General features: G+C 41.4%; 1 protein-coding gene across 25 annotated transcripts in view; it reads right to left on the minus strand.

Annotated features, from left to right (window-relative positions):
* Window positions 1-22,290, minus strand: part of SGMS1 (sphingomyelin synthase 1) — a 325,269-nt gene that overhangs the window by 82,747 nt on the left and 220,232 nt on the right. For 14 of the 25 annotated variants that reach the window (XM_061402685.1, XM_061402692.1, XM_061402698.1 and 11 more), the window contains one exon: window positions 15,837-16,004. The exons of 6 other annotated variants lie outside the window; for them this stretch is intronic. The gene's annotated coding sequence lies outside the window, so the exon portion shown is untranslated. Of the gene's footprint in view, window positions 1-12,682; window positions 12,779-15,836; window positions 16,005-22,290 lie in introns of all 25 variants that reach the window. 5 more of the 25 variants (XM_061402694.1, XM_061402690.1, XM_061402702.1 and 2 more) reach the window with 3 other exon arrangements.

Here is a 22,290-nt window from a genome sequence, read left to right on the forward strand (position 1 = left end):
AAAGTCTTCATGTTCTGGCTTTAAAGAAATAAAGACTGGACATCATCGATGGCGCATCAGATTATGGTTTGTGAAGGAAAGACAATATGGAACACGAAACAGAGGGCTGACAGCCAAAGAAAACACTCTCAACACTAAATGAAAGACTAACCGATCCCTTTAGCATTGATATTTCTAAGTTTAATAAAATGTTGATGGTAGGCATATGTCATTTTTTCATTATCTCTACTCTCATATGATTAATCATCCAACTATGGGTCTTAACTGTACTTGAAAAAACCTTCCCTAAGGAACTAAACCAAGATCTGGACTCTCCCACTCTATTTTCTTTCTTTGATAAAGAACTTGATCTTTATCTTTCCTTGATAAAGAACTTGAGCAAAAATGAAAGGGAGACGGCTGGCCTTGATGAAATCTCACCCCCTTTTCAGCAGTCATGTCCTCTGGAGGTTGCACGTTCCTGGGCTCTGAAGGACCCCGACTCCAGTACTCTTGCCTGGAAAATCCATGGACGGAGGAGCCTGGTAGGCTGCAGTCCATGGGGTCGCAAAGAGTCGGACATGACTGAGCGACTTCACTTTCACTTTTTACTTTCATGCATTGGAGAAGGAAATGGCGACCCACTCCAGTGTTCTTGTCTGGAGAATCCCAGGGACGGGGGAGCTTAATGGGCTGGCGTCTATGGGGTTGCACAGAGTCGGACACAACTGAAGCGACTTAGCAGCAGCAGGCTCTGTAGAGGGGGCTCTAAGGGCAGTCTGTCTGGAGGCCAAGGTTAAACACTGCCTCTTCTCTATCCTTTGCATTTACAACCCTCTGTATCTCAAGTCCAAGTCTGCTCAGCTAGGAGCTGGGCAAAGTAAAGCAAAGTCAACTCACATTACAAAGGTGTTTCTTTTCCCCAGGACATGGGCATTTCAGAAGATCTATCTATAAGTGGTATAAGCACTATCTATAAGCACATTAAGAGTATACAAAAAGGAAGTTAAAACACAGGACTGTAGAGGGGGAGATATTTTGGAACCAGGGATAGCAAGGAACAGGTTAGTTTGAAAGTAAATGAGTTACGAAGTAGAAAGAACTAGATTTAAACTCCATCTGTGACTTTGGGAAAATTAACGTTTCTAGGTCAGTTTCCCTGTATGTAAAGATACAGACACCACCACCTACTTCATAGAATTAATTGAAATAAATAATTATAAAGTATCTATTACAGTCCAGGCATACAGTAGGTGCTCAATCAATCATAGCTGCTTTTAGTAGTATACTTCCTCACATCAAACCCTTCTAACAACCACATCCCCCAAATGGCATTATTTTTCACATCTTGCCTCCTTAAAGAACTCAAAAGATTCTCTTATAATTAGCTGGGTTCCCACACCTCAATGATTCCCTAAGCAAGAACTCAGGGGCTCTGTTAGAAAGCTATATATGGCAAGTTAACATTATTTACAAGACATACACTTGGAAATAATGCACAGTCTTGTAAAAATATGGGGCACTCAAAATGTGAACATCAGTTGATTTATTAAATTTACTCAAAATTAATGTGCTATAAGATCAAAAACAAACAAAACTCCCCAGAAAACAGTTCATCCTCTTTACATCAATACTCCCACAACCTGTTCTCTTGCAGTGAATCTGACCATCTAAGATACCTGATGCAGTTGCTAAATTTAGAGATTCAAATTGTACACTCTTTGCAAACGGCAGATCATCATCCTTGAGGTGCTGGTTCACTGCACACCTAGGTAAGAGCTCACTCAGGATGGGGTGCTCTGTGGGTACCAGGCAGGACACATGGTCACAAGCAGTGTCTGCTTACACTGTCCCTGCCCAATTCAAGAAAGGATCTTGCAGCTTGAAATCGTACACATGCACAATAAAGCACGATGAAAGCACTGAATGGTACAGGAAAGAGTAAGTATGGGACGGACCGGGTCCAATCCTTAAATGAAAGGCATTGGCCATGACACAAAATCAAAAGAGAAAGGGGAAAAGAAGAGGGCATAGCCAGCTTTAACAACATTCCGATGACACTCAAGGACACACACAGCTGATCACAGCTCACTCCCCTTCCATGAAAAGAGAAAATCAATTTCTAAAAGTTCTGAAGGACAAAGTGCCTGGGTGTACCTAGATGTCTACAACTCTCTGCCTCTATACACATGAGTTACCTTTTCCGGGTAAGCATCGACAACTCTACATTGCTTTGGTTTTTTCTGTGTAGGACAAACACAAGTTGAGAAAGCTTCCTTTCCCATTTGCCAAAGATCATAAGATGCAACAGCTGTTACCTAAGCAATCATTCAGGTTTCAAAGGTATTCAAGATAAATCTGTTATTGCTTTTAAAGAAAGAGCTTTTCCCTTCCACAGAAGTTAATCACTGACTCATAAAGGAGCCGCTAAAGGCAAATGAGTTTGGGGGCCTATGCAGGGATGATGGTGATGAAATTTGCCTCAACAAGTGATGTGGCATCTGAGAACTGTGATGCTGAATCATTTCACATCTCTTCAGTGTATGACTTCGGACTATCTTTTCCATGAACCAGATACTTTCAAAAGACTACACACAGAAATAATCTCACACCTGGACCTCACGTTCTGGTGTGCTAACAAATATTTTAGCATATAGTTAATAGCATACTGCATTTTTTCTCATCAATAAAAGAGGCAGGCTTGTTCCTTATTTCTCTACTCTCTCTGAGCTTCTTAAAAATGAAAAGCTCTTTGGGCAATAGTAATTACTCACTTGAAATAACAAAAATAAATATGTGTGTACTTCAAATGGAAATCCCAAAACAGACGATATAAACATAATCAGATTATTCACACCTCTACAAATGCAGGGAGCAGGCATCTAAAGTATTTGCAGGGATAATCAGATGTTGAAATAATAAATATTGAAATGAAATTATCCTTTTAAAATTATCAGCTTTTCATTCAAAACAGTTTATAAAAGCACTGAATGGCAACTGTAACTTTTACAATTTTTAAATTGTTTTAACACTACAGAGTTGTTCAGTCCAAATGGGTTGCCCAACTTTTCTAAGCAATATGAAGGTAACACTTAGTACCCCAAACTGGTTTGGGATATCACAGCTGAGAACTTTTTGGCATCCCTTCTCAAAGGTGAGGTTCTGGTAAGTTCTTGGCATGTCTTAGTAGCATGTCTTCTGTGAAATCAGCACATATTCTCAAAGTCAAGAATCTCCATTACTATCAAGCCACCACATGAAGAAATTAACTAAACAAGTTGAAAACCACCAACAGTTCTCTTTTGATATGGCAAGGGTTATTGAGGACGCCTCGCAATCGCAGCTTGAGGAACATAAGATAAAAATGTATAATAATAATAATATTCAAGAAAGACAGTACTAAGCCCTAATATAATGAATTAATTCTAGCCAGGAGTTTATGTGAGCCAAATTATTCCAGAATAAGAAAAGAAATACTACTCATGGAGATTAAACTCTTAAAAGTGACAGGGTATGTGAAATGTCCAGAGAAGGCCTGTAGAGACAGAAAGTAGATTAGTGGTCATCTGGGGCTGGGGATGAGGATGGGGAGTAAGTGTAAAAGGGCAAAAGGGGTCTCACTGGGCCAATGAAAATGTTCCATTAACATAACTGGTTTATGGTGGTTTCTTAACTCAGTACATTAAAATTCTTTGAACTATACACTTAAAAGAGGTGAGTTTTACATTATGTACAGTGTATAAAATATATCTCAGTATTAAGTTCGGTTAGGGACTGGGAAGTAACTAAGTAAGGATGTACCCACATCCTCAGTTGTGAGAACGTTCATCCTAGTACGTTCTAACAACCTGAATCTCATAAGAGGAAAGTTAGTTATAGTAATTTCACATAGTAAAATACATGCAGTTACTGTAAATGGCGTAGGGAAAAGTGGGCAACGATCTAAATGTCCATTAATGAAAGCAGTACACTGGAAGAACCATGGTACAGTCATCCTCTGAAGTAGTACAGTTCATACTAAATTATCAGTCAGAATACACGTGTTAGATGATATACAATACATAGAGAAGTATGCCCAGCACATACTAAGTGAAAATGTGCCTTGCAGAACAATACATATAGTAGGACATTAAGAAATGGATGTGAATTATCTATGCCTGTGCACGTGTTTGCATGTATATTTGGGAAGATAAATAACAAGCTGTTCACAATGCTTCATTAGCCCTTGGAAGTAGAAATGGGGAGAGAGGATTTTCCATCAAAGTTCAAGGAAGAAATTTAGAAGTAAGTGCACCAAAGTGCTGAAAATGGATGTCACCGGATACATAGGATTTAGATGTTTTTCTTTTTTAATGTTCTTTTTAACTATCTTAATTTTCTTATTGAAGAGGAAGGTTGATATAGTAGTAGTCAAGAGATGCTGCTTCTGCTGCTTAGTCGCTTTAGTTGTGTCCGACTCTAGCGACCCCATGGACTGCAGCCCACCAGGCTCCTCTGTCCATGGGATTTTCTAGGCAAAAGTACTGGAATGGGGTGCCACTGCCTTCTCCGAGTCAAGAGATGACCCAGATTTAAATCCTGGCTCCTCTGTTTATTGCTGTGAGATCTTGAGCAAATTACTCAACCACTCTGTGCCACAGCTTTTTGTCTCCGTAATCCAAGGATAATAATAATAGCGCCTACACTATAGTTTATGAGGACTAACTAAGTATATGATATACACAAGGCACTCAGAGTACAGTACGTAATAAGTATTACCTGTTAGCACTTACATATATATAAATACATCATTAGTTAGAAAAAAACATGAAAAGAAAGTTTACTTTTGTGGGGGAAAAGAAAGAAGTATAAAATCACATGCACTGGTGTGTGTGTGCACACGTGCATGCGTGCTCAGTCTCTTCAGTTGTGTCCAACTCTTCGCAATATGGACTACAGCCCGCCAGGCTCCTGTATACACCGCTATATTTAAAATGGATAACCAACAAAGACCTACTGTGTAGTTCATGGAACTCTGCTCAAAGTTATATGCCAACCAGGCACATATGGATGTGAGAGTTGGACTGTGAAGAAAGCTGAGCGCCGAAGAATTGATGCTTTTGAACTGTGGTGTTGGAGAAGACTCTTGAGAGTCCCTTGGACTGCAAGGAGATCCAACAGTCCATCCTAAAGGAAATCAGTCCTTAATATTCATTGGAAGGACTGATGCTGAAGCTGAAACCAATACTTTGGCCACCTCATGTGAAGAGTTTACTCATTGGAAAAGACTCTGATGCTGGGAGGGATTGGGGGCAGGAGGAGAAGGGGACAACAGAGGATGAGATGGCTGGATGGCATCACCGACTCGATGGACATGGGTTTGAGTGAACTCCGGGAGTTGGTGATGGACAGGGAGGCCTGGCGTGCTGCGATTCATGGGGTCGGAAAGAGTCGGACAAGACTGAGCGACTGAACTGAACTGAACTGGTTGAGAATGGATACATGTATTATGTATGGTGAGTTCCTTCACTGTTCACCTGAAACTACCACAACATTGTTAATCAGCTATATGCCAATGCAAAATGTTTGTGGGGTTAAAAAAAAAAATCACACGCACTGACTTTTTGTTCCACTGCTGCAAGTATGTTCAATATGAGTATGTGATCAGGATGTATCAGGCACTGATCGAAGTCTGGACTGTCATCAGAGCCTGCTGACCAACAATGATGTAATCAACCTCCCTGTGAACCACACGGAGGCCAGAGGCTACCTGGGAGGGAAGCTCCCAAATGCCCTGGCTCAATGTGTTGTGACCAAGTTTTAATGCGGCTGCCGCCAAGGCAACTTTGCTGTCTCACAGTGGCGATAATTAGCCTGTGTGACCAGACCCAGTGGCAGAGGACTCCAGAAACACAAACGCCCCAATATAAATACTTTTGCCTATAATTGACCTCAGTGGGACTCGTAGCTTCATCTCGAGACGTACAACATAAACCAGGGTCAATTATCTGACACTTGAGGCAGCAATGGGAAAAATCATTAACTATCACATTCTAATAGCAGAGCACATCTCTGCCTTCCTGAAAAACAGCAAGTTCTGAAACCCGATGTTGTAAGAGGTCCATTCAACGTCAGCAGACCCAGACTGTTACTGGCAGCTGCTCTCTCCATCGGCACATACCAGAAGCTTCCTTAGAGGAAGGACACGTATTTCTCCAGTGATGACTATCTACCGAATTCATCTACTTCTCTCAAAATTCTTTGACGTAGGTCTTTTAACCTCTGCTTTTACAAACTAAAAAAACAGGGGCTTGGAGAGAGTGTATTCCCTATTTGGGAACAGCCCTGAGGGGCAACACAGAATCAAATGCAGAAATTTCCATTTTCAAAGCCTCTGCTTTCCCACTCACTGCACATCTCACTAGCTTCATTCTCAAGTGGGTCATATTTTTTATTTCAACTGCAAAGCATTCCTCCAAAAGGTGTATAACCACCAAAACTTTACACCAGTTAATCAAAAATATCCCACAAAAGTTCTGCATTTTCTCAAAGCATCTTTTTTTTACAATGGTAACTGTTGATATTAATATTTTATTTTTCATGTTTAATTTATCTAAGGCCCACTTGATGCCTTTTGACAAGGCACCAAGTTCTCTCACCTGCCAACCCACCCTCACTGAGTGGAACAAAACCACAGACATCCCTGATTTTACAAACTCATTTTTCAAAGTAGAGTCCATTTGCCTTATTCATTTATCCTCCTGTATAAAATGTCAAAGACAAATTTACAAAAGAATTTCTGTCAGCCTTATTTAGTCAACTTGATTAATAAGCTAAAGCTGGAGATACAAAGTGGATTACAATGGTACAAAACCACTGTGCCCAAGAAATCATTTGAGAGCTTCCCTTTGTCACAACCAGGAATTTTTAAACATCTCCATTTATCTTTCATTTCGATATCCTGTTTAGAAAAGAAAAGTGCCATTATCAAACTACAAAAAAATTTATCTGGTTAAGACCAATTAATGACATCATCACTTATTTCAGCAGTCGGCACTGAAAGGAGGGCTTAATGAGCACCATGATCATCCAAAACAACAATGGCTAGTTCTCTAAATGTTCTGATGTCCAATTATTTTTGCACTGAATATCACTGAACAGTTGCAGAAGTCAAAGCGTAGCATTAGCTTTCTCAAAAATAAATCCGTCTTCTATTGTAAGGCTCTTATTTCAGTAAATTCTGCTTAACAGAATCAACTGCCTTCATGGAACTATGAAGAGTAAACAAAGCCATTAGACATCTCATCTTAGGTCAAATGGTTTGAAGAAGAGGCCAGGATCCTACTGGAAATTAAGATTTATTGATACTTTTCAAGGAGTAGCATTGTAGGTCAAACCAAGAAAATACTGTACCATAATACTGCCCCTTACAGGATACCGTTAAAAGGTTTTCTGTATGTGTGAAAGTATGAAGTGTATATTATATTTATATATATATATATATAAACTTTTAAGAAATCCTTAAAAGCTTCTCTGGAGATATTTAATTAAATAAAGAACTAGTGAAATAAATATTTTCCTTGGATACAGGCTGAGTCATAATTTATATTATATATATAAAACAAGCCTTTATACACTCAATTCTTGTTAACCAGAATCTTTTTAAATGTTCAAATGAGAAGTCTGCTCTTTGAAGAAATTTGGAGAGCTATCCATTCTTGATCTCTTCATGATTTTAAAAGTAGATTAAAAAAGATTGTTTTGGTGACACTCCATTCCCAAGAGAATAGATATGATTCTGACTGGCCAATGGACAGGGAACCATGTGAACACAAAGAAAGAAGAGGTTGGTTCCAGTGAACTTGGAGCCAGTTCACTATTTTCACATTCAATATTCTATAAAATTTATCATGAGATAAATAATATATCATTACCTTAGAACCACCCCTGCTGTCTAGAAGCTAAATGAAGAGGGGTCACGATGGTAGGAAATGAAGTGCTTTGGCCACTAGGGATATACGTAGGTCAGGCATGCACACATCAAGCTGACTAGAGCATTCTAAAGTCAACCCTTCACTCAAGCTCATTATTCCTGCTCACCTCTTACTAGAATTTCTTGCTACTCCTGGTCTCCATCCATAAATTCAACACACAGTGTTTCATTTCAGGAACTGTGCTGGGTGCTGAGATACAGAAGTGAGAATTACCCATGGTGTCTGGCCACCAGGAATGATCTCATCAAGTGGCCAAATTTGGCATTTATACTTATGGCTGTTCATTAGCTCACCTGCTCTTAAGAAACCCAATAAATTACTGAGGACCTAGGCAAATTTGGAGGTTGGAAGGACACCAGTACGCATTACTCCTTCTGAGTGGTCTTGGTGTGTCAGATGGCATGGGGCTTCCAGGGCTAAGAAGACACACTCTCCCAAACCACGACTACTAGGACTTAAACACAGCACAAAGTATGGCCAACTTTTCTAAATTTCCACCCTTCTTTCATTTCTTAAAAAAAAAAAAAAAATGTTTGATATTCCTTACAGCAACAATGTTTTTAATGAACACTGAAAGACAGGATATAACAGGAGAAAACATATTTGCAATACCGATATAAAGGGACTAATTTCCCTAATTTAAAATGAGCTCATATAAATCAATTTGACAAAGATAAAGAACCCTATAGGGAAGAAGAGGAAAAAGAGGAGGGGGAAGAGGAAGAAGATAGTACAACATAAAGCACAAGAACGGACAATTTACAGAAAGAAATTCAAATGCTCAACAAACCTATAGGAAGATATTAAACCTGTAATTAAAGATAAGTAAGCGAATACACAGATAACATTTTTAACTTATCAGACTGGCAAAACTGTTAAAAGTCTGGTGATTTACAGGGGCTGGGAGCGGAAGATTGAGAAGGATACAGCCTTGGTAAAAGATAACAAATCTCTGTAGCCTTTCTGGAGTACAATTTGGTAATGTTTATCAAAGTTAAACACCAGGCCACTTCACCTGTCTTATGAGAAACCTGCATGCAGGTCAAGAACCAACAATTAGAACTGAACATGGAACAAGGGACTTGTTCAAAATTGGGAAAGGAGTACATCAAGGCTGTATATTGTCACCCTGCTTATTTAACTTTGAATATATTCAGAGTACATCAAGCAAAATGCTAGGCTGTATGGATTACAAGCTGGAATCAAGACTGCCAGAAGAAATATCAACCTCAGATACATAGATGATACCACTCTAATGGCAGAAAGAGAAGAGGAACTAAAAACCCTGTTGACGAAGGTGAAAGAAAAGAGTCAAAGAGCTGGCTTAAAACTCAACATTCAAAAGACTAAGATCATGGCATCTTGTCCCATCACTTCATGGCAAATAAAAGGGGAATAAATGGAAACCATGACAGATTTTACTTTCTTGGGCTCCAAAATCACTGTGGACAGTAACTGCTGCTGCTGCTGCTAAGTCACGTCAGTCGTGTCTGACTCTGTGTGACCCCATAGATGGCAGCCCACCAGGCTCCCCCATCCCTGGGATTCTCCTGGCAAGAACACTGGAGTGGGTTGCCATTTCCTTCTCCAATGCATGAAAGTGAAAAGTCAAAGTGAAGTCGCTCAGTCGTGTCCGACTCTTAGCGACCCCATGGACTGCAGTCTACCAGGCTCCTCCATCCATGGGATTTTCCAGGCAAGAGTACTGGAGTAGGGTGCCACTGCGACTGCACCCATGAAATTAAGAGGCAATTGCTCCTTGGAAGGAAAGCTATGACAAACCTAGACAGTGTATTAAAAAGCACAGACATCACTGCCAACAAAGGTCCATGTAGTCAAAGCTATGATTTTTCCCATAGTTATGTAGGGATGTGAGAGTTAAACTATAAAGGCTGAGTGCTAAAGAACTGATCCTTTTGAACTCTGGTGCTGGAGAAGACTCTTCAGGGTACCTTGGACAGTGAAAGTGAAAGTCACTCAGTTGTGTCTGACTCTTTGCGACCCCATGGACTATACAGTCCATGGAATTCTCCAGGCCAGAATACTGGAGAGGGTAGCTGTTCCCTTCTCCAGGGGATCTTCCCAGCCCAGGACTCGAACCAAGGTCTTCCACATTGCAGGCAGATTCTTTACCAGCTGAGCCACCAGCAAAGGCCAAGAATACTGGAGTGGGTAACCTATCACTTCTCCAGCAGATCTCCCCAACCCAGGAATCAAACTGGGGTCTCCTGCACTGCAGGCAGATTCTTCACCAGCTGAGCTACCAGGAAAGCCCTTACAACAAGGAGATCAAACCAGTCAATCCTAAAGGAAATCAACTCTGAATATTCACTGGAAAGATGATGCTGAAGCTGAAGATTCAATACTCAGGCCACCTGATATGAAGAGCTAACTCACTGGAAAAGACCCTGATTCTGGGAAAGACTGAGGGCAGGAGGAGACAGGGGTGACAGGGGATGAGATGGGTAGACAGCATCACCAACTCAATGGACGTGCATCTGAGCAAACTCTAGGAAATAGTGGAGGACAGGGAAGCCCGGCGTGCTGCAGTCCATGGGATCCCAAAGAGTTGCACACAACCAAGTGACTGAATAACAACAAAGTTAAAAGTGCACTTATTCTCTGACTTAGCAATCTCACTATTAGGAACGTAACCTACTGACATATCAGCAGGATGTTTATTTACAAAAAGGCAAACTACAGTAACTCCACTAGGTAACCACAACTCCTCCCCACAAATACCCGGCAGTTACTAAACTAGCTAGAATTAAGACATAGTAAAAATCAATTACTACACACTCATAATGTGGAGAAATAATGAAATCTTAATCATATCATATTAAAGTGAATAAAGAAGATATCTGTATGTTGATGGGAAAGAGCTCTAAAAAAAAATAAAAAACAACACACACACACACACAGGAAAAATACCAAAAATAGTACAGAAAATGTGTCATTGAATCCTTTTATGAAAAAAATGTGAAAAGCAGAGACAGATACAGATATACGCCAAAAGCATTTTTCCCCTGGAAGAAATCACAAGAAACGTAACAGCTGCATTTGAGGAGAGGCTTTTCCTTCTCTTTTTGTACCTTTTGGTGCCATTTGTATGCTAGCCACGTACCTGCACTGGGTTTTATTTATCTTCAACATCAACATGGGTTACCTAAATGTAAGATTATGGGCAGTTATCTCTCTATACATTGTTTTTCAAAAAAATCTAATTTTTAAAAAATTTAAAGTCTGAACCTCCGAAAATATATTCAATGAGCTAAACATTTCTTTAGGAGAATTCTGAGGGAGAAAAACACACCAAAATAAAAAGTTACGTAGAGAAAATGAAAGCAGCACAGAGAGATCAAGTATCAACTTGCGTTCAAGGTAAAGGCTGGGTATTTGTCCCTTTCAAATGTTTCAAACAAAATGATAAATTATGCATTGCATGGGGTTAGGGAGCAAGAGACTGCCATGAAATGTAGTAGTTCAAAACCATGGAACGCAGAAAGCAACCTGGGGGAAAAATCTTTAAAAAGCTTTTCTGGAAGGTCTGTTCTTCCAAATTCACAAGAAAGCAGTAAAAAAAAATGCACTGCTGCTGCTGCTGCTAAGTCCTTCAGTCGTGTCCGACTGTGCGACCCTACAGACGGCAGCCCACCAGGCTCCCCCGTCCCTGGGATTCTCCAGGTAAGAACACTGGAGTGGGTTGCCATTTCCTTCTCCAAAAAAAAAAAAAAATGCACTAGCAACCAAATAAAACACCCAGTACAGACAAAAACATAACCCTATATTATACTGTGACATCCTTTGGCAAATATTTATAAAGCCTCAGAGATAAATCTCAAATTGAATTATTTCACATGTTATTATAATTCAGAGGATGAGATGGTTAGATAACATCACTGACTCAGTGGACATGAAACTAAGCAAACTCCGGGAGACAATAGAGGACAGAGGAGCCTGGCATGCTGCAGTCCATGGGGCTGCAAACGTGATTTAGCGACTAAACAACAATTATAATTCTAGTTAGAACAAACATCTTCACATGCATTAAACAAAAAGCATGGGATGTCATCTGGTTGGGATGCATTTCATAAATGGCACCAACTCTTGATTATCCATGTATTTATCCAAGGTTTAAGAGGCAAACAATAAAAAAGAAAAGGAAAGAAACAATCTTCAGCACTCTTAGTGATAAGTCTCTATATGGATAACATAGGTAATCACACTATATTGTGTTCAAAGCCTGAGGATGTTAATTACTGCCCATGCAGCATGGGGCTGCCAAGGAGCACAACAGACCCAGGAGGCACAGGGCCTTCCTCCCAGCAGTGTCCTTCTGGCGTCTTCTACCAACAGTGGTTAACAACATCATGCAAGTGAGCTAGTGAAAAACTGTGTCAGGGGTCCAGACCCATTTTTGCAGATCAGGCAGTAAAGTGTGAGCTTGTGACTGGCAAGCCGTAAACTGATAACTGGCATAAGGAGGGGGAAAAGCCCACCCTTTTCTCAGAACTTTCTTCTTTCATTCAATCAGGCCTTAACATTCTGCAATTCTGTCCCTGTTTGCATGGCCTTAAACTTACCAATATTCTCTCATCCTCAGTTGCTCACTTCTAAAATATATATATATATATATATATATAAAATTTTGCTATCTATAATATAGCGCTGTGAGGATTAAGTTAAGCTAGCATAGGCAAAACACAAATCCAGCACCCAGCCCACAGTACCTGACATGCCTTCAGTTATCCACACCTGGCACTCTGACACACAGAGAACCTGAGCCCTACTCTGCTGAGTACTCCAGGCTCCAAAGATCAGGAGATCTGTTCAGAAAACAAATACAGCTAAAAAGGGAGACAAGAAAAATCCAACATTTCTATTCCTCACTTTTCAAGTTATTCTCTCCACAAAACTCTAAGTAACAGTCATAGAAGGGCAGAAGGTAAGAAGTTCTATGATTTGTTGATTGTATTACAACTGTTTCCCCACTTAGATGAAAAGTACTTTGGGGGAAAAAAGTGTGGTTCTCCCTAGAGGATCTCCTGGTTAGATTAGACCCGTGTAATTAATTGTAAGCTTAAATTCCATGTCGTGAAAAAAAGGATTTTTTTTGGAGTATGAGGGAAGGAAGAAAAAGAACAGTAGGGAAAGGTACTCTCTCGTAGGTCAAGAATGCCATCACCCTGCCCCACTCCATCCCTTCCTCACATAAACGTGGTCACCAAATCCCACCGATTCTACTCCACAGATTTCTCCTAAATGGAACACGTCCCCTCCTGCTTGGAACCACTGTCGCTGCCTACACCGTGGCCTTCAGAGGGGGTCATGTGGGTGATTACAATCCAGGGAGATGTAAGATCCTCCCTGCCATCAGAGCTTCTCGGCTTAAAAACAAAATTGTATAATGTTATTTAATCGCCCCCGTGACACCACCATCGTCCTATAGGAGACCACTCTACCTGCCTCTGAAATTGGTCTGCCTGAGTGGCTCAAGGAACCCCAAAGTGCCGGGCTTACACAACAGCTGTGAAGGAAAGAGACAAGGCCCAACCATGGTGAATACTGCTATGCAACACAGTGTAGATAATGAAACACACGGTTTAGATCAGCACTCTCCACAGGGACTTCATGTTATGAAAAACAGCCAAATGCTCTAATTATGACTCCTAACCATACGCCCATTCACTTGGTGAACATATATTTATCGAATACTTTCTTTCCGCTAGGTGCAAATTTACTATTATCATAAATCATCACATGAGTCAGGACAGTAGTGGGCTCAGTGTAGAAAATCTGAGATTAGAATAAATTTTAAAATATTGGGAGAAAAAGTCAAAGCTGACAGCATACCAAGAATTGGTTTCTCTTCTATAATACCAGGAATTACATTTCTGTATAATCAGTGTCTAGTATTTTTAGTTGCCAGGGCATGTTCTTTTCAGAGGCCTCTGCTTTTCCCTAGTTGGGGCCAAAATGACAAACTGCAGGGATTCTGAGAAGCTAGCCCTTGTGATAAGTAGGCTCATCCAGACATTTATTTATGAGACCCTAATGAACTCCCCAGAATGTTCCTACCCTGGTTCCCTATCTCCGGGCCCTCCCCTCTCCTGCTCTTGTTCTTACTCGTGTTAAGATAGTCCTAGGTTCCTCATCCTTCCTACCCTCTAGGAGAAAGTGAAAAGTGAAAAGTGAAAGTGAAGTCACTCAGTCATATCCGACTCTTTGCAATCCCGGCAAATGCAAACATACTCTTTAAAAAAAAAAAAGAAAGAAAGAAAAGTTTTCTGAGAAACACATCTTCCAGAGAATGTACTTTAGTAAGTTGCAAACCAATCTGTTAAAAACCTAAACATGTACCCACTATATGCCAGGGACCCGAAATACCTAGATGCTTGTAACACAGTCCCTGCCGCCAAGGACTTCCGGTTCCTCTCAAGAGAGAAACACAGAAAGCAATCTGGTAAGTGCTATACAGAAAACCCCACGATTGTGCATGCCTGCCAGGGGCCACCTTAGAGGCCACCTTATATATAACAGCCATCTCTATCAACAGATACCAGTTGTGTCGGCCCTGGGCTAACAGATCCATCCCTCTGGTCCCCAACTCTGCTCTGCAGAGTCACAGGGAATCAGCCTGCTGGATTCAACCAACAGGAGGCAGTGGCGGAAGACTGGAGAGCAGAGCGGACAGCAAGGTGGAAAACCTCTCACCTTTCTATCTGCTACTATCTGCTGGTATCTTGGGTTCTCCTCTGGGGCTTTGGCTCTTATCTGCCCCTGAGCTTCAGTAACAGCCTCCACCACTAGTCCCTCCAGCCTGAGGACAGTAGTGACTTCTGGCTGGGGCTAATCTCTGGGTTTCTTCCTTGGGCTTCTGCTGTACCATTACCTACGGAGGAACTTCACTAAATACCCTCAACTGTAAACAAAACGGCTTCTGTTTTCCTACTTAGTCCCTAACGAACCAGTTACATTATAATGTGCTGATAATTCACCTTGACTCAAAAGCAGTCATGCTCTGCTGGAATTCAAAATTGAAACTGGAGGAAAACTATGATGTTCAATAATATATCTTCATTTGGCCTAAAAGACTCAACTGCTAGATCCTAGAAATGTTTTGGTTTATATAGGAATTCCCTGGAGACGGAGCCAGTCCATAAGAAAATGGATCCAATCCTTTCTTATGGCTGAATCATCTTCCTGGGGTGAACTGATGAAAATGTTCTATATCAGCTCCACCCCACGATGGCAGCCACCAGGCATGTAGCTCCTGAGTACTTGGATGTGGTTAGCATGACTAAGAACAGAATGTTGCATTTAATTGTATTTAAATATCCACAAGTGGCCAGGGGCTACAGTGTTGGCCAGCAGAGGTCTAGCACACGGTCATCTCTATCGTGGGGAAGGACTCCTGCTGTGGGTGCTTTTGTGGACTTTGGTGGGGAACAGGTGGCACAGAGAGAAGCACAGTAACTGTAGAACTATCAGCCCTTTTGTTCATTCTATTCACAGGGTAAAAATCTAACCACCTCTGGCCTACCTTATCCCCAACCACAGGAGCACACAATTTACTCTGAGACCTTGGTGAACAAATTTTTTAGAGAATAAACCTCTTTTAAACACAATGACAGCTTGAGAATGAAGGTCTGGAGGAAATGTGGGTTGTTGAGAAGTATAGGCTTCACTCCAGTAAGAGAAGGAACTCTGGAATTGTTGCTCTTTTCCTATTTTCTTGTTCCCTACTTTTCAACCCAATGGGAACTACGCCATGCTTACTCCACCCCATGCTAATTTCCTACTGTCCCAGCCCGATCCTTACTCTCTTTCCAAGACGATTCCTCTAGAGCCTTCCTGGGACTGTGCCGTTGCCACATGACATACCTTCGTCTATCCTGGCGCTGCTGCAATTGTGAAGGACATTCCCTTTGATATAGACCAGCCATGACTAACTTCTGGGTTAGAAACATTCCCTTTCACATCTCTGACCTTTACATGGACATCATCAGTGTAAATGACATCAGGCTCCTGCTTCTCCTGAGAATTCTGCTCCTGGAAGTAAATGTTAAAGATTTAAGAAGGTGACTCTCCCAGGCTGGTAGACTGGTATTATCCAACCATGCCTCAACAGCACACAATCACTTCCTATCAACAGTACTTAACTTCAGGGAATTGCTTCAGTATATCTGTGGAAATATAATAATATTAAAAGGATAGTTTTATGTGAATAGACTTTACAAGTACCACAGCTTTTGGAACCCAAATGCCCCCAAAGAACCGGCCATGTTATCCTGAGAACCAAATAGAAGTATGCTTTATAAATCTACAAGAATCTTAGCCATACTAAATCACACTGCAAAATGCTACTGTGAAATGCTGGCTATGAACTTCTTTGACTGGGGACTTTTGTAATTGTTTAGTAATCTGTGCCATCTAAATGAGAATTATAGGATAAGCTAACTAGCAAAGTAGGAATTAGTTTACACTGTAGTTGTAACGATAACAACGTACTCTAGTTAGCTTTATTCATGTTTATGTGACTTACTAACAAGAGACCACCGCATTTCCAGCATGATAAAGCACTGTTATACTCGTATTTCTTCTCACCATTTTCAAAAAAGCAAAAAAGATACTACCATTAGGATGGGCATCACCTTCTTACGTTGCTGATCATACAGAAAAGGGTACTCAGGGCAAAGACAAACACTGGAGAAGCCAGCTAGTCTCCACAGAGTACCGTCATCTTGGTGTGGACTTGCCACAGTTCAAGGCTGACCCCTGAACGTTGCAATTCATAAATGTGGTCATCAGGAGATGGCTTAGCCTAACCACACTCAGGGTGACATTCAAGTAAAAACGTCAATTTAATACCATCAATGTAGACTAGATGTTGGATGCTGATATGTGCTGATGCTATGTCTCCCGAAAAGCATAATTCACGAGGAACCGAAAGTATAATCACAAGAATGCACCGTGGGCACAGAAGGGCTTCTGTGGCTTCCTGTGTGGCCTGACGCTGCACATGAGTGTTCAGGTAGGCTCAGGGATGTTCAGTGATGGCAGCAAGATTACAGTCTAAGTCAGGTTTGGAACCCAACCAATTGATGTCAACCCACAGGTGGCCCCACCATTGGGGTAAGATCCATAGGCAGATCCAGTGATGCTATATGAGGCGCAGGGGACCTTCTCCGATAGAAAGGCCAACATGTCCTCTCCAAGTTTTACTCCACTAAACTCCCCTTCAAAGGGATCCCTTTTCAGACTAAGATGTCAGTACCTTTGACTAAGTTATAATTTTCCCCTGGAAGCCATTTAATCTCTACTTACTTCACCTATCTTTTCTGTGATTCATTCATTATAGAGTATTTTACAGTTTCTTTTGGGGTCTCATCTTTTAATTCAGGTCAGAAAGCAGAAGCGATCTCCTTGCTGGCCCTCATGTATGATACGCACACCACACTTAGGGTAGAAGCCAATGATTCCATAGGGAGATGAAGGCTTTAGGAAGTTCAGGGAAGGGGGATGGACTGCTTTAAAAAAAACAACCGCACTCACAACTTATACTGAAAGACGTACACTTTTTAAAGATCATTAAATGACAGAAGTGCAAACTAACAGGCCCTAGACGTGGAGGGTGAGCTATGCTGTTGCACTCTACTTTGACATTTTAAATCTCTTTGTTCCTTTTATGTCTAACATTTGTTGGGGTCTCTTGGTGAGATTCTAGTTTCAAGACTCAAAGAAATCTATCTTTAGATCCGTTGACTCAGCACAAGGTTCAAAGTTGGATTTTGGTACCCACTACTGCACAGTTTCACTAAGCTGATGCCCAGGGGCCTTGGCAAACCCATAATCAGCCTTCCAACACTTTCAACAACACTTTCAGCAGCTTATGGAATTTTCTGGTCCCACCCACATAGGAGAAATCAAAATGATATATATAAAGACATACCTACAAAGTGGAGCAATCATCTAAGCTGTCTCAAGAACTGTGGTCACTGGTACTATCTAAAATTGTGATGCCTCAGTTAACCTCATTTAGTTTATTATTAACCTGACTTTCCATTTGGCTTGAATATCAAACTCTTGCCTTCTGACCCCACAGAGGTATGCAATTTTGTGTAACCAGTTCAAGATTCTCCATTAGAATCATTGAGCTTTCACCAAAACTGCTTACCAAGCAACTCAAGGGCAGCTGGAGACCACGAGGGTCTGGAACACCACCTTCTATTTCTGTACGATCAGCAGAGTTAAGCAAGCTTGAAGGTTAGCTTAATGAAAGCCTCCGAGCACTAACAGGGTTTAGTCTGTGTTATAAATTTCTCCTAAGTGTAAGCTGGTCCTCCAGTGGCTGCTGCACTTCACCTCGGGGCTGCCATCGCTCTCGTGGTGTAAGCCAGCCACGAGTTCTCCCCACCGCTCCAGGAGGAACGTTTCCTGATACCCACAGAGAGGCCAGCTGTCGGGGACTAACACCTCCTCCATCTAAGGGCTCAGCTCATGTGTTTATGTGAGTTTTAAACAATTCAGTTCCAATGCAGTGAGGATTGTGAGAAAAAAGTTAGGAAGCACCCTCTCTTTAAAAAAAACCCACTAACTTCCACTCTCCAACCTGAGTAAGAGCCCCTTTCTAACTCAGGGAACCTTTCATTGCTACCTCCTTGAAAGCTGAACATTCCTACAAAGCATTCTGCTTTTACAACGTAGACAGCAGGTGGGTTATATACACTTGGGGATCTTTCAGTCCAAACCTTCTCTCTCTCACACACACACACACAGTGAAACTTGTAAGTCAAAGACATTAACTTTCAACTGATTTTAGGGATATGCTAAAGAAACCTGCTCTAAATCACACAGCTAGTTAAACTGGAAAGGCTGAGACTCAAGCACAGACTTATCAGATTCTCAAACCACCATAATCTCTCTCTCCCTGGAATGGAGCAAGTGATACTTTACTGTGTCACTGCTGATAAAACGTATATGCTGTACACATCTGCAGATTTCAGAATACGTTAACTCTCAAAGGCCCTTTCATAAACATACTCTTCAAGCTACTTTGTGATGTTGCTAAAGCCAAGATCAGTACTCAGATTTCACAAAGAGAAACACATATATTGAAGAGGTAAGCCAGGGTCTCTCAAATGTTGGCACTTTCGACATGTGAAAAGGATAACTGTCAGTTTGGGACCGTCCTGTGCGTTGCAGGACGTCAGCAGCATCCCTGGTCTCTACCTGCTAAATACCAGCAGTACTCTTCCCACCCTAGCTGTGTCCATCAAAACTGCGACCAAATGTCTCCTGAGGGGTAACTCACACACCTGGAGAGCCACCGTGTTAAGTTAATGGCCTGGTTAAAGATTGCACTGAAAATCAGAAAAGAATCCCACTAAATCCGAGTTTAACGCAGACCTCTTTTATACCAAGCTACAATTCCTTAAGAGAAAGCACTTAGCCTGGATGAAGTGTCTCAGAATTCAGAAGTGATCACCTCTCAGTATATGATTACTGTCTCTAAGCTGTTACACTATGGCATGCATCCTTAGCATCTTTAACCACTCTTCATAGAGTTTCTAGACCCTCTCCAAAAACCTGATTACTCCATTCTGGACACATACTTAAACATAAACCCAGAAATCGGCACAACACTACCATAGGAGAAAAAGCAGTAGCAACAAAGAAGACTAAAACACAGCACACACGATTTCTGGTCAGGCTCTGTTTTTAAGCAGTTGGGTTGAATAATCCAATTTGATCCTTACCATCTTCAACAGCCGTGTGAGGGAAGTAGTATCACCTGCATTTTATGAATGAAGAGACTGAGGCAAAGAGCACTCAAATAACTTGTCCAAGATCAGGCTCTAAAATCCCTGTTCTGAACCAGTATCTACAGGACTTCAAAGAACTGTGGGGTTATCACCTCCTGGGTTCTAAATTCTCTGTCTCTACTAGTGAGTTTTGTTGTCCAGTTGTAGTAAATGCCCTCAGCAAGGCATACTGTGGGCACCTTATTCAAGTCTGAGGTGACTCTACTGATAATCCCTCCTTGGGTATGATAAGACACAAACCCACTTACTGACACTGCTGTCCACCCCGTATTTGTCCATCTTGAGTAAAGATGTAACAACACAGCATGTTGTTAAATGTTTTGCCAGAGCAGACATGTCATATCCATAGCGTGGCCTGTCCACGTCCTTGTATACTTTTTAAGTAACAGGTGTGGCACAGGTGCTAAAGAATCTGCCTGCCAATGAAGGAGACACAAGAGACGCAGATTCCATCCCCAGGTAAGAATATCCCCTGGAGAAGGGAATGGCAACCCACTCCAGTATTCTTGCCTGGAGAATCCATGGACAGAGAAGCCTTGTGGGCTACTGTCCACGGGGTCACAAAAAGCTGGATGCGACTGAACGCAGGGCACGCACAAGATCCAAGAAATTGAAAAGGAAAGGAGGTCTGTTGGAGATGAGTGATGCTACATACTGATCACCACCACTTTTTAAAAAAGTGATCCCAATCCATCTTTTCAAAAATGTGATTTACTCTTCTGCTAAACAGCAACATACACTCTGCAGCTGAAGTTTCCATAATTTACTATCTCCCCAGTTGTGAAAATCAAAGTGGACTGGCATACTTCCTCCTCTCCACAATTTTCTCAAGATCACCCCCAAACGGTTTTATCAGCACATGGGCATGTCCTTTCAATACCCTCAAGAATTCCATTCACTTAAACCAGCTGGGAGTTCAGAGAGGTTTAAGGAGGAAGCCAAGGCATCCTTGTTTTGCCTGGGAAGGTGGGTGGGTATTCAGTGTCAAATAGATGCCAAGAACAATGAGGTGGCATGTGAGCCATATTCCATCCTGGAACAGACAATGTAGTTCTTTGTCTTCTAAGAAAGTGGCATTGTTCTGTATCATGTGGCATCCCAAGAGATGATCCCCTGGTGGCTCAATCGGTAAAGAATCTGTCTTAAATGCAGGAGACATGGGTTCAGTCTCTGGGTTGGGAATATCACTTGAAGAAGGAAATGACAACCCATTCCAGTATGCTTGCCTGGGGAATCCTATGGACAGAGGAGCCTGGCAGAGAGGCTCTGTGAGGTTGAAAGTCAGACACGACTTAGCGACTGAACCACCACCAACAGATGATCCAGCAGATGGACTCTCAGAACTGGCCACCCCTGGTGAGACGAGCTGACCTACTCCACCTTCAACAACAACAACAAAAATCTTTAGCACTCACAGAGCATGCTTTCCACAACCCTATCATTCCTAACAAATAGGTTCAGCACTAACCTAAATGCTAGTAGAAATTTTAAAACATTTCACATAGCATATAAAATGCTGCAGGAGTGCTCTTAGACATTCACCCACTGGATGACCATGAACTCTGTTGCTTGGTATTAAAATCAGAGAATGGGCGAGCCATACTTGGTTAGAAACAGAAGAATCTACACACACTCACCTAGCAGGGCTTCAAGAAAAAAGGGAGGAGAAAGTTCCCCCAAACCAACAACCATGAGGCCGCCTCAGGTACCAGTAGGGCTGGTGAAGAAGAGGGCTTGCTTAGTAAATACTTGTAAATGGCAAGCTTCCAAAGTAAATGCATTATTCCTTGAACCTTGATATTCTAGCACTGGGGCAATGAGGAGTTTAAAACCCCTTCGAAAATCTGCTTTGAACCCAGAACCTCCTCTGGATTACTTCACACAGAAAAATCAACACTATATTAGGAGCAATTGGGGCCACACGGGGAAAAATGACAAACTCTAAATGTTACTTTGTAAACTAAATTAACCAGCTGCAAAATTTGGAGATGAGGTAACCCTCTTCATCTAGAAAGCAGAGATGATAATACCTCTACCTCTCAGCATTACTGGGAAAAATGAAAATGAGGCCGCAGGTGTGAAGCATCTCACTTAAATGTTCCGGTCTGTTATAGCTACCAGGTGAAACTCCAGGCAAAATTTAGATTTAATTATCCCTTTAGATTTTAGACATCTTAGAGTTAATTAAATATTTTCCCATTCTCACCACCTGGGGGAGGGGTGCTTTTCCAACTACCCCAGTGGACTTATGGTCATTTGTGTCAACATCACAGTCTGTTTTCCAAAAGAAATGGGATCCCAAGATGTCACCTTTCACTCAGAAGCCTTTGATTAGTTAAAACTCGAAGCAACTGAATTTAACCATGAGTGTATGAGCACAAAAGAAGTGGAACTTGGAATTCAAAGTGCAACTGATTAAAAATTCTAGCAAACTACTTTATTCCACTTGGAAGCGATTTCTTTCCAGAAGCATTTCCTTTATAGAGTTTTAAAAAGTCAGCTGCTTAAGCACT

The sequence above is a fragment of the Bos javanicus genome, chromosome 26, assembly GCF_032452875.1.
Source record: "Bos javanicus breed banteng chromosome 26, ARS-OSU_banteng_1.0, whole genome shotgun sequence".
Classification (NCBI taxonomy): Eukaryota; Metazoa; Chordata; class Mammalia; order Artiodactyla; family Bovidae; genus Bos; species Bos javanicus.